This window comes from Hemitrygon akajei, chromosome 5, assembly GCF_048418815.1.
Source record: "Hemitrygon akajei chromosome 5, sHemAka1.3, whole genome shotgun sequence".
Lineage (NCBI taxonomy): Eukaryota > Metazoa > Chordata > Chondrichthyes > Myliobatiformes > Dasyatidae > Hemitrygon > Hemitrygon akajei.
Window position 1 is genome coordinate 173,270,503 of NC_133128.1, and position 15,464 is coordinate 173,285,966.

The 15,464-nt window shown below is 42.2% G+C and overlaps 1 long non-coding RNA gene across 2 annotated transcripts; it reads left to right on the forward strand.

Annotated features, from left to right (window-relative positions):
• Positions 1-3,478: 3,478 nt before the first annotated feature.
• LOC140727405 (uncharacterized) lies at positions 3,479-8,923 on the forward strand. Of its 2 annotated transcripts, XR_012098846.1 has the most exons (5): positions 3,479-3,523; positions 5,094-5,290; positions 5,449-5,579; positions 7,223-7,364; positions 8,155-8,923. It is a non-coding gene; the product is annotated as an uncharacterized lncRNA (long non-coding RNA). The 2 variants fall into 2 exon arrangements; XR_012098845.1 differs by lacking the exon at positions 3,479-3,523 and having other exon boundaries at positions 5,090-5,290.
• The last annotated feature ends 6,541 nt before the right edge of the window (positions 8,924-15,464 follow it).

The window sequence follows — 15,464 nt, forward strand, 5'->3', positions numbered from 1 at the left end:
GGGACGTACGTCCTTCGCCCCCATCTCCCCATAATGCGATGGGTCAAGTCCCCGGATTCTACCCACAGGGAGGGCCGTGTCCAGAGGTCCTCCATTGTCAAGTGGAAGTGGTACATTGCGGACCGGGCTCAGTCAGCCGCCTCCATGAACAAGTCATGGCTTTCTCCCAGTCCCAGGACCCTGCCCCGGACATCCCCGAGGTACAACCCTCCCCAGCATGTTGGGGTCAACCCTTCGATTCCCTCGATCCCAACAGCAAACTGCGCACCTGGTTCACAGACGGCTCCAGCCGCTGGAAAGGGGGTAAACAATTTTGGAAAGCGGCAGCACTTCATCCCGCCACGGGTAGAATTTTAACCACCGAGGGAGGGGGGGGGGGGTTCCAGTCAACTTGCCGAGCTGGCGGCAGTAGCCCTCACCCTCCAAAACACTACCGGACCAGTCCACATCTATACTGACTCCTGGGCAGTAGCTAACGGCATTGCAGTGTGGATGGCCCGGTGGCAAGACATGGGGTGGGAAATACACGGACGTCCCCTCTGGGGACAGCACCACTGGCGTTTCATTTGGGACCAGGCTACCCACAGAAAAATTTCTGTCCACCATGTGGATGCCCATACCCGGAACGATAATGAAGAGGTAACGTTTAACGCTGCTGTGGACCAGGCTGCCCAAATATCATCTGCCACCACTTCCACAGACCCCAGGGCACGAGCTGCGTGGGCACACAGACCCCAGGGCACTAGCTGCGTGGGCACACAGACCCCAGTGCACGAGCTGCGTGGGCACACCGCAAAGGTGGCCACTTAGGGGCCGATGGCACGCGTCGCTGGGCTGAACAATTCGGTGTCGCCTTGACACTCAATCAATGTAAAACATCTGTAGATAACTGCCCCATCGGCCAGCTAGTCAAGCCACGGGACTGGCCGATAGGGCCACCGGGCCACATTCGTCGTGGCATGGGAGCGGGTCAGGTATGGAAAATTGACTATATTGGACCACTCCCGCGACAGAATAAGAAGCTCCTCAGAGAGGATGAAGAGATCATTACTCCCCAATGCCATTTGGCTTTACAATTCAACCGCCAGGAGTAAGATATGTTAAAGTGCCGGGGTTAGGACTGAGCTTAAGTTACCATTCAATGTATTTAAGTAAACTATTTAAGAACTTTTTAAAAGCTATTTATTAATGCTTTTTGAGAGGGTGATTTTAGATGCATATCATATTTTTACTGAGTTAAGTATTGTATGTAATTAGTTTTGCTACAATAAGTGTTTGGGACATTGGAAAAAATGTTGAATTTCCCCATGGGGATGAATAAAGTATCTATCTATCTATCTATCTCTATCTATCTATCAGTATGTCCTCACGATTGTGGACACATACTCGGGTGTCCTGGTGGCGGTGCCCTGTGAGAGGGCCGACCAGAACGGCACCATCAGAGGATTACAGCACCTCTCCTCTATCTATGGGGTCCCATGGGAGGTACAATCCGATCAGGGCTCACACTTTGCTGGGACCAAAGCCCAGACCTGGGCGGCTGAGGCGGGGATCTCCTGGCTGTTGCATTTACCCCACCACCCCCAGGCATCGGGCTTAACTGAAAGAATGAACGGCCTGCTCAAGGAAAAAATTCGCACTCTGACACCCTCTCGCACGCTGCAGGGGTGACTAAGTGTCCTTCAGCAGGCCGCTGACCAGTTAAACACACGGCCCACTAGCTAAGGGGGATCCCCACCGGCCCGCCACCTGGCACAGTCCCCTTCTCCCGACTGGGAAACCACTGAACCCCCCGAGATTGAGGACTCGGGCAGAGTATGGATCCGACAGCCGCAGAGCCTCCCCAGAAAGCGAGAAATTGTCGCGCGCGGTCCGGGGTCACCCGCTGGGTTGCCATTCCAGGTAAATCTGATTTGTCCTGTATACATACCCAGCATTTAACCAGATGGGAATGAGTTTCCTCCTACACCTACACCTACCCCCACCCTTCCACCCCCGTCTCCCTCTACAGGACAATGGTGCGACTCCAGTCATCCCTCCTGGTCGCTGCGATGCTCGGCTCCGTGACAGCTGCCAACACCTTCCTCAGGGTCGCTTACGAGTTTGTCAGCAACACCAACAGATCGGACTGCTGGATCTGCTTGCGGGCCCCAGCACACGCTCATGATGCGCTGCCACTCACGCCGACCCCGCTGGATGATTCAGATGAACTGTTTACACAGACTGTTTGCTCCTGCTGGTTTTGGTATATCTGTTTGGGCGGGGGCCCTGCTGGCAGTCCCCCACCACTCTCCTCCCCACTACACGACATCTCGTCCCTTGACCCCCGATGGGGTGGGTGCTTCAGGAACTGGTATTTCCCTCCCTACAACTTGACCTCCACCCGAGTCCCCACCCTCAGAGTTATTCCACGGCCACTGAGTATACCTAACGAATGCTGGTGCAGACTCCGCAATGCGCACACTTCTAACTTTTCCGTTGGTCACAGCAACTGCCAGCGAAACTGGTACCCGGGTGCCCCAGTGACCACTGCCGACGATGCCGCTAAGCTGGGAGCTCCCTGGACCCTGAACGGGACCCACTGGATCTGCGGCCACCGCGCCTACCCGTGGCTCCCCACGAGCTGGTAGGGCTGCTGCTTTCCAGCATATGTGGTGCCCTTCATCCTGAATGACCTTGGGGAGCATCCGGCGTACAGCGGCCACCGGGACAAGAGGGCCATTATAGAGGCAGAGAGGTTCCGGATGATGGCCTTTCCCAGTTATGGTATGGTCCGGCTGTCCTGGGAGGTGATCCAGATGACCAATGTGCTCGAGACTCCGGCCAACGAGACGGCAGTGGCACTGCAACACACGGAGGATGCCCTCACCCGAACGGCGGCAGAACTGACAGCTGTCAGGATGGTCGCCCTGCAGAACCGAATGGCACTGGACTACCTACTCGCTGCTGATGGTGGAACGTGTGCGGTGGTTGGTAAGGAATGCTGTACCTTTATCCCTGGTGAGTCCAACAACATCACTCACTTGGCCGCTCACATTTGGGACTCGGTGGCTAAATTTCAAAAATCAAGGGACCAGCTCCTCCAGCACAACACCTCGTGGGGCAATTGGTGACCGTTTGGGTCCCTAGGGGGGTGGTGGGCAACTGTCAATCACTGGTCCATCGCACTCATTCTTGTAATCATAGCCATTTCTATACTATGTTGCGCATGCCAGCTGATTAAGAGTGTCTCTGCATTTACTTTGCTGCTCAAAATTGGTTATTTCTGGTATATGCGATTTTGTTTCACCCTCTTATGTGTGTTGGCTATGTGGTGCGTCTTCCGAGGGGTGGAGTGTATCCAGAGGGACCGACCACGTGACAGATGCACTGCCACCTGCCAATCAACATTTGGTCCCTCCCAACTAATCAATGCACACCTAAATTATCGGTCACCTTAATTGGATGATCTCGCCCAGCTCCATGCTTTAAAAGGTGAGACATGCCCCTGGCTCGCTCTCTCTTACAGACCACCTTATTGAAGGTAAGTGCTTTGATTTATGTTTGGGAAGATCTATCGTTTGTCCTGGGAAGGGAGCCGCAGCTATCCAAGGTCAAGGGGGATAGCTGTTGTAGTGCTTTTCCCTTGTTCTTTGTTTGTGTAACCGCACCCTGTCCCCACACCGCTTCCTGTGTATTGTAGTTGCTTGTGTTGGCCCGACTTCCCCTTGTAAATAAATTCCTTATTATTAAAACTGTGTGTGTCCAGGCCTCTACCGTTGAGACTCAAAGAACCAGTTATTTTCCATCACAACACCCGTCTACAACCACTCTTTGCCTTCTGTGGGCAAGCCAGTTCTCGATCCACAAAGCAATGTCCCCTTCGATCCCATGCCTCCTTGCTTTTTCAATAAGCCTTGCATGGGGTACCTTATCAAATGCCTTACTGAAATCCATATACACTACATCTACTGCTCTTCCTTCATCAATGTGTTTAGTCACATCCTCAAAAAATTCAATCAGGCTCATAAGGCATGACCTGCCCTTGACGAAGCCAGGTTGTCTATTCCTAATCATATTATGTCTCTCCAAATGTTCATAAATCCTGCCTCTCAGGATCTTCTCCATCAACTTACCAACCACTGAGGTAAGACTCACTGGTCTATAATTTCCTGGGCTATCTCTACTCCCTTTCTTGAATAAAGGAAGAATATCCGCAACCCTCCAATCCTCCAGAACCTCTCCCGTCCCCATTAATGATTCAAAGATCATCGCCAGAGGCTCAGCAATCTCCTCCCTCACCTCCCACAGTAGCCTGGGGTATATCTCATCTGGTCCCGGCGACTTATCCAACTTGATGCTTTCCAAAAGCTCCAGCACATCCTCTTTCTTAATATCTACATGCTCAAGCTTTTCAGTCTGCTGCAAGTCATCACTACAATCACCAAGATCTTTTTCCACAGTGAATACTGAAGTAAAGTATTCATTAAGTACCTCTGCCATTTTCTCTGGTTCCATTCATACTTTCCCACTATCAGACTTGATAGGTCCTATTCTTTCACATCTTATCCTCTTGCTCTTCACATATTTGTAGAATGCCTTGGGGTTTTCCTTAATCCTGCCCACCAAGGCCTTCTCATGGCCTCTTCAGGCTCTTCTAATTTCCTTTTTAAGCTCCTTCCTGTTAGCCTTATAATCTTCTAGATCCCTAACATTACCTAACTCTCTGAACCTTTTGTAAGCCTTTCTTCTTGTCTAGATTTATTACAGCCTTTATACACCACAGTTCCTGTACCCTACCATAACTTCCCTGTCTCATTGGAAAGTGCGGAACACCACACAAATATCCCCTGAACATTTGCCACATTGCTTCCGTACTTCTCCCTGAGAACATCTGTTCCCAATTTAAGCTTCCAATTTCCTGCCTGACAGCCTCATAATTCCCCTTACTCCAATTAAACAAAATAATATATAAATGTTAATTTATATAAGTACTTAACTGTCACGCAGTGTTTCTGTTTACATTGTGTAATATAGTGTGCAAAACAACTAATAAAAGTGATTAAAAGTTTTATAGCATTGATTTAATTGGAATTTACTGTGACTAATTCCAGCATGAACTAATCTCAAACGAAATGAATCCAAAATAAGATTTCTTGAGGATCACCAAATCATCAGACCGTAATATTTTTGTGATGCAACGGGATGATTGTTTAAAACAGTTCTTAGCTCCTCCCCAGAAAAAGATCCAAGACTATTTATGCCTTCTCCATCTGCCCTAAAGTTTATTGAAATCGCTACTCCTGACCAGGTAACATCTCTACAGACATCGAACCATTCAGTATCATTTTGAATTGTAGAGGAATGTACTCTAATTGTCTTTTAAATTCTGACTTTAGCTATATTCGGGAGAGTTTCCAAAATGATGAGAGGAATGTACTCTAATTGTCTTTTAAATTCTGACTTTAGCTATATTCGGGAGAGTTTCCAAAATGATGAGAGCGATTGTGTTTGCTATGATGGTCTCGATGCTAATAATGGAGGCAACGAGTTTGCCAATGTCCTTAGAAGAAGAAGTAAAGTCCGAATTGCTGAAGCAGGTAAAAAGTAAAGCCATAAAAACGTGAACAATTATCAAAGCAAAACACAGCGGGCTCATCTTTCATGTATAACTGTTAATAAGTTATTTGCCTTTAAATTTAGAAATGCTGTTTATAAAAATCGAATTATCATGGATATGAAAAATCTGGCTCTTTTTTGGACTTTTCAATTGACAGAAATGTTAACTAAAATACAAAAGGTTGCTCTCTACCCTAAAATAAGATAAGGTCCGATCAGATAAGGTCTGCTTCCTACCACTGCTTCAAATGCACAGCTGCTGCTGTTTATTGTAAAACAAAGCTTGATTATCCGAAAAGTGATAGGTCAGTCATAGATAAGCATGCCGCTCAGAAGATGCAACGCAAAATGTAATGTAAGTGTACTTTCTCCGTTTTGTATCGAAATCCCCAAGTTCTTAGAGAGGAATTACTCTCTAACAGAATATATCATCATATTTATCGATATATCTGTGCTCTTGTGCCTTTCTCCTAACCTTTCATGACAACAACTAACTTTATTGAGCTCTGAACTGCATGTAATCCCAACCCAGTTAACAGTTCCTCCAGCGCCACTGTGAGGCCGCTGACCAACCCGGCTTCAGACTGACCCGCTTAGCTAAAGAGCCGGAGATCAGAGCACGGAATACTGGAAATACTTCGCAGGTTAGAAAACCAGGCAACGCCTGTATAGAGAAAAAAATATCTTTTGTGCATTTCTACAATTCCGTGTTTTCTTTAAAATTTGATGCCCAGCATCTATATCCGAGGGTGTTGGGAAAGTCATATTCCAAGTATGCTTTTCCAGAACTCGTAGGAACATTCCGAACCATATGTGCACGTTTCAATGTTTCCATTTGTTATCAGAGAATGTATACAATAAATAACCTGAAATTCTTATATATTGTATACGTTCTGCGATATTAAATTGAACTATTGAAATATGTGCATATGGTTCGGAATGCTCATACAACATAAACGGATATATACTTGTTTCTGTATATTTCAATTATTTCAAAACTTGGATAAAATTTTAGGGTGATCCTAGCAAAATATTCCACATTTTGCCGTGAAATACTACCAGTTACGATAATATTCCCTGCCCGTGCAGCTCGTCCCGGGTTACCACAGGGTTACGTTCCTGTGATCTATTCATAACCCCGAACAGTTCGCAAGTCGGATATGCCGCGGAAAAGAGTTCCCACGTAGCACAAGATGCCCGAAGGCCAGGAGCAGCCGGTAAATCCATCCCGCCTGCATATTTGTATGGACAAGTACGTATTCGTAAACTGGGAGAACCTATACTGTAACTGTAAATGCTCCAAGGCTCTTCACAGAGGCGAATTCAAGGTGATTCTTTCCGCCGTTTTGTGGGTACATATTCCGACCAGTGGAAAGTTCAGAGACGGCGAGTTATTTCCTGCTTGTGTTGTCAAAGGCTGCTACTGTCTCATAATGTTAAACCCAACCGGTTTGCAGTCCCCCACTCCCCCCCCCGTAACAACGAAAACAGATTAATTTTGATAGTGGTATATAAAGAACTTTCACAAGTATATGAACTTACAGGTGTATAAAGAATTTTCTGAATCTCCGAGAAGTTAAATTACATTAATGCAGTATATTTTTCTAATGGTTTGTTCTTTCAGATTGCTGAAATTTTGAATGAATGGTCTCCAGGATTAGATAAAAATGCATTGTTGATGAGACAATCGCGAGACGCTTTCGGATGTGACGGTGGGGACTGTTTCGCGGCCCTTATGGGTAAAAGATCAATGAAAAAGACAGCTGGTAGGTTAAAATTGATGGGGATGGACTTTGCAATTGTGCCACTTTATTCATTTATATAAGCAGTGAATCGACATCCTTTAAGATTTAAGTGCTGATCCAAGATCTCAGCATAGCTCTCAAGTTTTGCAGAATCTTCACTTTTCCCTGCTGATAAATCATGTCGTTATTACCAATTTTAACATACACTTGACTGAAGTGTGGTCAGAATTTTGCAATTATATTTCATTTATATAGGGGATTCTGATTTCGAGGCTACATATGATTTATACAATCAAGTCAAGTCAAGACTATTAACTATTAAACATGTCACTAAATTTGTTAATACCTTGTGCTGTCAACCTTCTGACAAGTTCAAGGGTGATCAAAATCAACAATTGCATATTATGACAAATCATTTCCTCCTTAATGGAAAAAGAAAGAAGTTAACGAATTTTGTAAATGTAAAGCAAATAACCAGCAAATTAAAGGCTTCGCATTCTACTGATGATTTCAAATAATTTGGGTTTAATTTAAATGTTTAAACATCACCCAGCCATTCTCCTGTTCTAGATTAAATTTGCTTCAAGAATTGTTTTGGTATTTATTTGAACACATTGTATTTGGACTTCTTTCAATAATTTTGCATATTATATAGAAGCAATTTAAGCAACATCCATGGAAACTTGTAAGTAAATGAAAATGCATCTGATTTTTCACTAGAGGGCTCCATCAACCTAAATTTTAAAAATATATGGCTAAAAAGAATACAGATATTAAATTAGCTTCTGATCCACAAATTCTTTTTTTTTAGATTCAAACACAGCAAAGTTATTACAAGATCCACAGAACTAAATATATCGAGTAATGTGCTACAACTAGCCCGGAAATGAATGCATTTACAGAAGTTGTATACTGAGTTCCAAATTTTAATTGATGTTGAAGTGGATTTCTAACAAATAACATTACTTACCAGATTCAAACGTAATCAAACAAACTATACTATATTGGTCTGATTAAACAGTTTCATTCTTTCTCAACAAACTGAAGGTAAACACTAACCTAGTTGAAATTACTCATTACTTTGTCTAAAGAAACTGTATTTGAAATCATTTTCATAATGGTTGCCTGCAGTCTATGTTCAAATGCTGTAAACTAGTTCTAGACCATTAGAAAGGAAGGACAACATATGCATAATAATTAAAAGTTACTTTTTTAAAAATTGGTGCATGTGGGATCACCATGTCCTTTTCAGAGCATTCATAAATAATTTTTGACAAGATTTAGGTCTTTTTCAATATATTGGGCTTGTGTCTTTAAATTGAAATTACAATTACAAATATACTTATATATTGCATTGATGAAAAAATGTAATCATAAATATTTGACAAATTATGGACTTCTGGAGAAATGTAGTCAAATTTAAAGCATGAGTCTTATATAAGTATACATGCATACTTCATATTTTTCTGTTTATTAAAAAGTTATCAAAATAAATAGTAAACAACTAAACTATCAGAGAAGTCCAACATCTTGTTTTAATTGCTAATATGTATTTCAAAAAAATAAAGAAATTGCAGTGACTGTTTTGTCAATGACTTATTATATCAGATGGTCAAGAAGAAGTAAGAATTTTACTCATAATTTATGATCACATTCTTAACAATAAAAATGCTGTTTTAGCTGAAAATGTTAAAAAGCCTCAAGATACTGCTCTTCTCATGTTGTGCTTTACAAACATTTGTTTTCCTTATAATAAAGACTGAGATTAAAAGGTTCAAAAAAGATAGATAAAAATGCAAACTATTAATAATCTAATAAACAATTCTGAAAATACTGCAAAATTTCCAATCAGATCTCACATTTATTAACCATGATTAAATGCCACAGCTGGAATTAAAACATAGAAACATTTTCCCCTAACACGAATCAATAAGACAACACAGCAGATTTAATGAATTGTGCCTCAAACTGCATTACAATCTAGAGTTAATGGTAATTTAGTGCTTTGAGAGATTGGTTATGGTAGAATCAACTCCTGCCTAAGCAAGGACATGGACCTGCTGTAATTTGCCCATCGCCACAATAGAAACTACAGCAGATGCAATCTCACTGACTCTCCACTAGGCCTTGATCCACTTGGACAATAGCAATACCTGCATCAGGCTGTTGTTCATTGACTATAGCTCAGCATTCAACGTCATTATATGCTCAGTTCTAATTAACAAGTTCCAAAACTTGTGCCTCTGTACCTCCCTCTGCAAATGGATCCTTGACTTCCTCACCAGGAGACAACAGTATGTGTGGATTGGAAATAATATCTCCTCCTCACTTACAATCAGCACTGGCGCACCTCAAGGATGCATGCTTAGTCCTCAAAAAGGCTCTACTCTTTCTATACCTACAACTGTGTGGCTAGATATAACTCAAACACCTTTTTAAAACTTGCAGATGACACAACTATAATTGGCAGAATTTAAGATGGTGTCAATGAGGCTTACAGAAGTTAGATAGATCAGCTGGTTCAGTGATGCCATAGCAACAGCCTTGCAATATCAGTAAGACCAAGAAATTGATTGCGGTCTTCAGGAAGGGGAAATCGAGGAAACACACTCCAGTCCTCATAGAGGAATCTGAAGTGGAAAAGGTGAGCAGTTTCAAGTTCCTGGCTGTCAACATCTCTGAGGATTTTGGGCCCAACATATTGATGCAACTACAAGGAAGGCATGACAGCAGCTATATTTTATTAGGAGTTTAAGGAAGTCAGTATGTCACCAAAGACACTCACAAACGTGCTATGGAGAGCATTCTAACTGGTTGCATCACTGTCTGGTATGATGGGGCCACTGCACAGGATCAGAGAAGGTCACAGAAAGTTGTGAACTCTGCCAGCTCCATCATGGTTACTAGTCTTCCCAGCATCCAGAACACCTCCAAAATGAAATACCTCAGAAAGGCAGCATCCATCACCCAGGACATGCCCTCTTCTCATTGCAACTATCACAGAGGAGGTACAGGACATGCTCAGTATTTTAGGAACAGCTTCTTCCCCTCCACCATCAGATTTCTGAATGGACAATGAACCCATGACACTACCTGAGTATTTTTTTCTTCTGGTTTGGAACTCCGTATTTAATTTAATTTTCTTTTTCTAAATATACTTATTATAATTTATAGTTTTTAATTATTGTGTACTGCAATATACTGCTGCCACAAGACAATAATTTTCACGACATGACAGTGATATTAAACCTGATTCTGATTCTGCAATACTAGTTGTACAAGTGACAATTGCCATGTACCAAGTAGCCAAAGCTGGAGTCTCAATACATTCTGAAAAACGTGAGCCATTAGCAAATCTTACCCCCAAAAATTCAGATATTGTAACAAACTGAGAATACTCATTAACATTTCAAGCTGATCTTTTGATGTCTTGAAATACAGTAGTAATGCCAGGGTAGATTGCACCATCATACACTGACAGCACATTTAATTCCATATATCTTCCAGTTAAGTCTTTTATATGTGTGCTCCCCTCTTCCTCTATTCCTCACATTGACCCTTTACCTTTTCTCACCTCCTATCATTTCCCCCGGGTCCCCTTCTCTTTCCCTTTCTCCTTTGGCCCACTCTCCTCTCCTATCAGATTCCTTCTTCACCAGCCCTTTACTTTTCCCACCCACCTGACTTTACCTATCATCTTCTAGCTATCCTCCTTCCCCTCGCCACATCTGCTTATCCTGGCATCTTCCCCTTTCCTTCTCAGTCCTGATGAAGGGCCTCGGCCCGAAATGTCGACTGTACTTCTTCCTATAGATGCTGCCTGGTCTGCTGTGTTCGACCAGCATTTTGTGTGTGTTGCTTGAATATAACATAGAAATATGGTTGTGTCAGCATGAATTAATCAGTCTGATGTCCTGGTGGAAGAAGCTGTCCCAGAACCTGTTGGTCCTGGCTTTTATGCTACAGTACTGTTTCCCAGATGGTAGCAGCTGGAACAGTTTGTGGTTGGGGTGACTCAGGTCCCCAATGATCCTTCAGGCCCTTTTTGCACACCTGTCTTTGTAAATGTCTTGAATAGTGGAAAGTCCACATCTACAGATGCATTGGGCTGTCCGCATCACTCTCTGCAGAATCCTGCAGTTGAGGGAAGTACAGTTCCCATACCAGACAGTGATGTAGCCAGTCAGGATGCTCTCAATTGTGCCCTTGCAGAAAATTCTTAGAATTTGAGGTCCCATAACAACTCCTTCTACTGTCTGAGGTGAAAGAGGCGCTGTTGTGCCTTTATCACCACATAGCCAGCATGTACAGACCACGTGAGATCCTTAGTGATGTTTATGCCAAGGAACTTAAAGCTGTTCACCCTCTCAACCCCAGATCCATTGACATCAATAGGGGTTAGCCTGTCTCCATTCATCCTGTAGTCCACAACCAGCTCCTTTGTTTTTGCAACATTGAGGGAGAGGTTGTTTTCTTGACTCCACTGTATCAGGGTGATGACTTCTTCAATGTAGGCTGCCTCATTATTATTTGAGATTAGGCCAATCAGTGTAGTGGTCATCAGCAAATTTAATTAGCAATTGGAGCTGTGGATGGTGACAGAGTTATGGGTATACTGAGAGTAAAGGAGGGGACTTAGTACATAGCCCTGAGGGGCACCTGTGTTGAGGCAGCATGAAGGCCAAGATCTCTGAGCTTCTTGTTCAGCCTGGAGGGAATTACGTTGTTGAATGCTGAACTGTAGTCCAAGAACAGCATTCTCACATAAGCATCTTCACCAATGTGGTCCTCAGGTTCTTGCCTCGCAATTGCCAGCTTGTTGCCACGAGATTTCTCCCAGTTGCTGAGGGTGACACAGTGGTGCTCCATGTTTGGTACTGCCGCTGTGGAAGATGCAATTTCATCCGGTGACCACATGAATTTGCCCTGGATGCTCCGGTTTCATTATCGTAGTGGTACATCACAGAGCAGGCCATACAGCCCAGTGAGACCACACACTGACCAACAACACTTACTTATATGAACCACCTTCCTCATTTTACATTCTCATCATCTCAACACCCCCATACCGCTCCCCAATATCCTGCCACTCTTGGGGCAAGTTACAGTGGCTAATTCATCTATGTCTTCCGCTTGAAAAGGGGAACTGGAGCAGCAAGGGAAGCCCATCATCACAGGAATTACGTGCAAATTCTGCACGGACTGATCCCTGGTCTCTAGAGCAGAGTGAAAGCAATGCTAGACACTGTGTCACCAAGCCAACCAGCAGACAGAAATGCAGGTAGGTTAACTGGCTACTGCAAATTGCCTCTTGTTTAAGGCCAACTGAGAAAGAATATGTTGCAGAGCTAATAAGTTGGGCATGGGATGAGTGGAAATGCTCAGAGAGCCACATAGGTTCAATGGCCTCTTAGGTCATTAGAAAGTATGAGAAATACAAGAAAAACTCCAGTGTAGATTTACCAAAACTGTGTTTGTCTAACTATTACTTGGATTGCACTACCTGTCTGTATAATCTATATTTTCATTTATATTTATCATTATTATTGTTATGAGCAGAGAGACAACATCTGCCGGAAGTAAATTCCTTGTATGTGCATAGGTACTTGGTGATTAAAGTCTGATTCTGATTCTGATTTTGATTATATAGTTGTTATTTCAACCGTCTCCTTGCAGCTTGTGCCCTCTTTCTTTCCAGTCCTGATGAAGAAGGGTCTCAGCCCAAAATGTCGACTGTTTATTCCCTCCATAGATGCTGCCTGAGTTGAGTTTCTCCAGCACTTGGTGTGTGTTGCTCAGGAAATAATCAAACCATCCAGAAATTTTACAGGAAACTAATATTTAATTTAAATACCAGAGTTAAGGCAATCCTTTACCAGTTAATGACCCTTCAGCAACTTCCCCACACAGCAAGCTGTATCAGACTAACAGCCAGTCATGACAGAATGGGGAAATGAGAAGGCGCTACTGTTAAGATGCTGTTAAATCTTCAGCATTTCTGGGTCTCATTCTGGAGCTACACTTTCCTCTCCACCTCCCCATTAATAGCAGCCTATGATCTTTCTTATCTGCTTTTGCTGGCTTTGCAGCCGCTTTAAATCTGCCATAACCCACCCAAGAGTAACAGGAAAATTCCAGGCTATAATCACACTCTCACTCACGGAAGTACACACGGCGGAAAATCTTCCCTACTCCTGACCCTATGCTAACTGACTAAATCTATTTAACCCTCTTGTTTCTACATCACTTATGAGCTTTTCATAACAAAGAAATTATCAATGTCAGTCTTATTAACCTTGTGAAACCTGTGGGGAAAGGGAACTACCTTGAATTGTGATAATGATTTCAGGACTGTCTTTTTAAGGTTAAAGTTAATCCTTCTTGGAACGATACTCTCCCAGCTGGAGTTGGAGGAAGAGATGATGTGAATACAAGAAGACAGCAGGTTGTAGAGGGAATGATTTGTATACACTGTGTGCAGGATATAAGCTACTTTACTGGCTAAATCCATCATTTATTCCCTATCCCTAGCTGTCCTTGAAATAAAAGGCCTACCATTCCAAAGGACAGTCAGGAGTCAACTAGATGATTGTGAATCTGGGGTCACATGTAGACCAGTCTGGGCAAGGATAATGATATATGTTCATTAGGATTTTATGACAATCAATAGTCTCATGGTTATCATTACAGATGCTGGCTTTATAATAAAATTAATTTGTAATAATTAATTTCATAGTCACCATGTGAGATTTGAGCTCATTTCTGCCAGATCCTATTTCAGTAAAGCAACTACTCTTTTGGTGTTCTAGGTTTAATGAAGTTCAGGAGGTTGGATTCTAAAGCATAGACAGAATTGCCAACTTATTATTGCCTTTAGGATTCTTCATGTTGTGTTATTCTCTTTGCAGAACCATTAATTTAATTCTGTTCTTATAAAATACATTTCAGAGTCAGCAAGTTGAAAGAAAACGTATGGTTTCTTGAAACAACATCTACTGTTGTGGTTATCAATGCAAGATGTTGTTCCAAGATATCTGTTATTCTTTAAAACCAATAGATTGTTCTTATCTCTTTAAATAGTTTAAAAAACAAATTGCTAATTGACAAACCACAGTGCTTGTCAAGTTAGTTAGCTGGATTATTTTTTTAAACAATCTAATAAAGACATATCTTATTAAAAATAATGACTAAAATATTTTTGTTTTGTTCTGTTTGGCTGCCTGATAATGATCAACTTTCTACAATATCATGTCCTCATAAGTTTATAATTGTCTTTATTAGGCTTTGGAAATTTTCAATGTTATTTGAATTCTATACTTAGTATGTCAAACTGCCAGATTAAATCAAGGACAATTTTTCTCTAAGGCCATTATATTTGTTAAGATTTAATGATGGCAAGTAAACAAAAATTCTATACATCAATTTAACTTTAAAGGTAGTTTAGCAAACATAAATATAAACATAAATCTTGGTAATTTGTGAAGGGAGAATTACTTGTCAAGTTAAGAATACACCTGTCAGTTTATAATTTGATTTGATCATAACATCTTCCTGGGAAACCTCTCCACCATTATCAATTCTTTGTATTCAATCTCAGCGACCCTTCCTCAGATAATATGCTGTTTAAACTATCCTCCACTGTCTGTGTTGTATCCTTTTTCTCAAAAAGTTCTCATAAAAATCTTAGGAAAATGAATTCACTTGCAGCTTAATACTTAAAACCTGAATGTAAGTAAAAGACTTTGTCTTCAATGTGACACATGAACTTTTTTTCCCTTCCCACAGATGCTGCCCGGCCTGTTGAGCATATACAACATTTTCTGTTTTTATATCGTTCTGAGTTGTAGCTTCACCACATTGGTATCACATTTTACTGTGTGTATACCTGATGTCACTTCCTCTTCATCTCCATGTCGTTTCCATGGCTCAATGCAAAATGCCAAGCCACAAGCTATCAAATTGCATCTACACCATTTAACATGATTGTAGTGAAAATGGCCATTGACTTTGACACAGATTGCATCAATTTCTTGTTCACCTTTTGTTAAATTCTAAAATACTCCCCAACCTCAGATTTGCTGCTTTTTTCTTCTCCCTCTCTCTCCGTCAACAGGATTTACA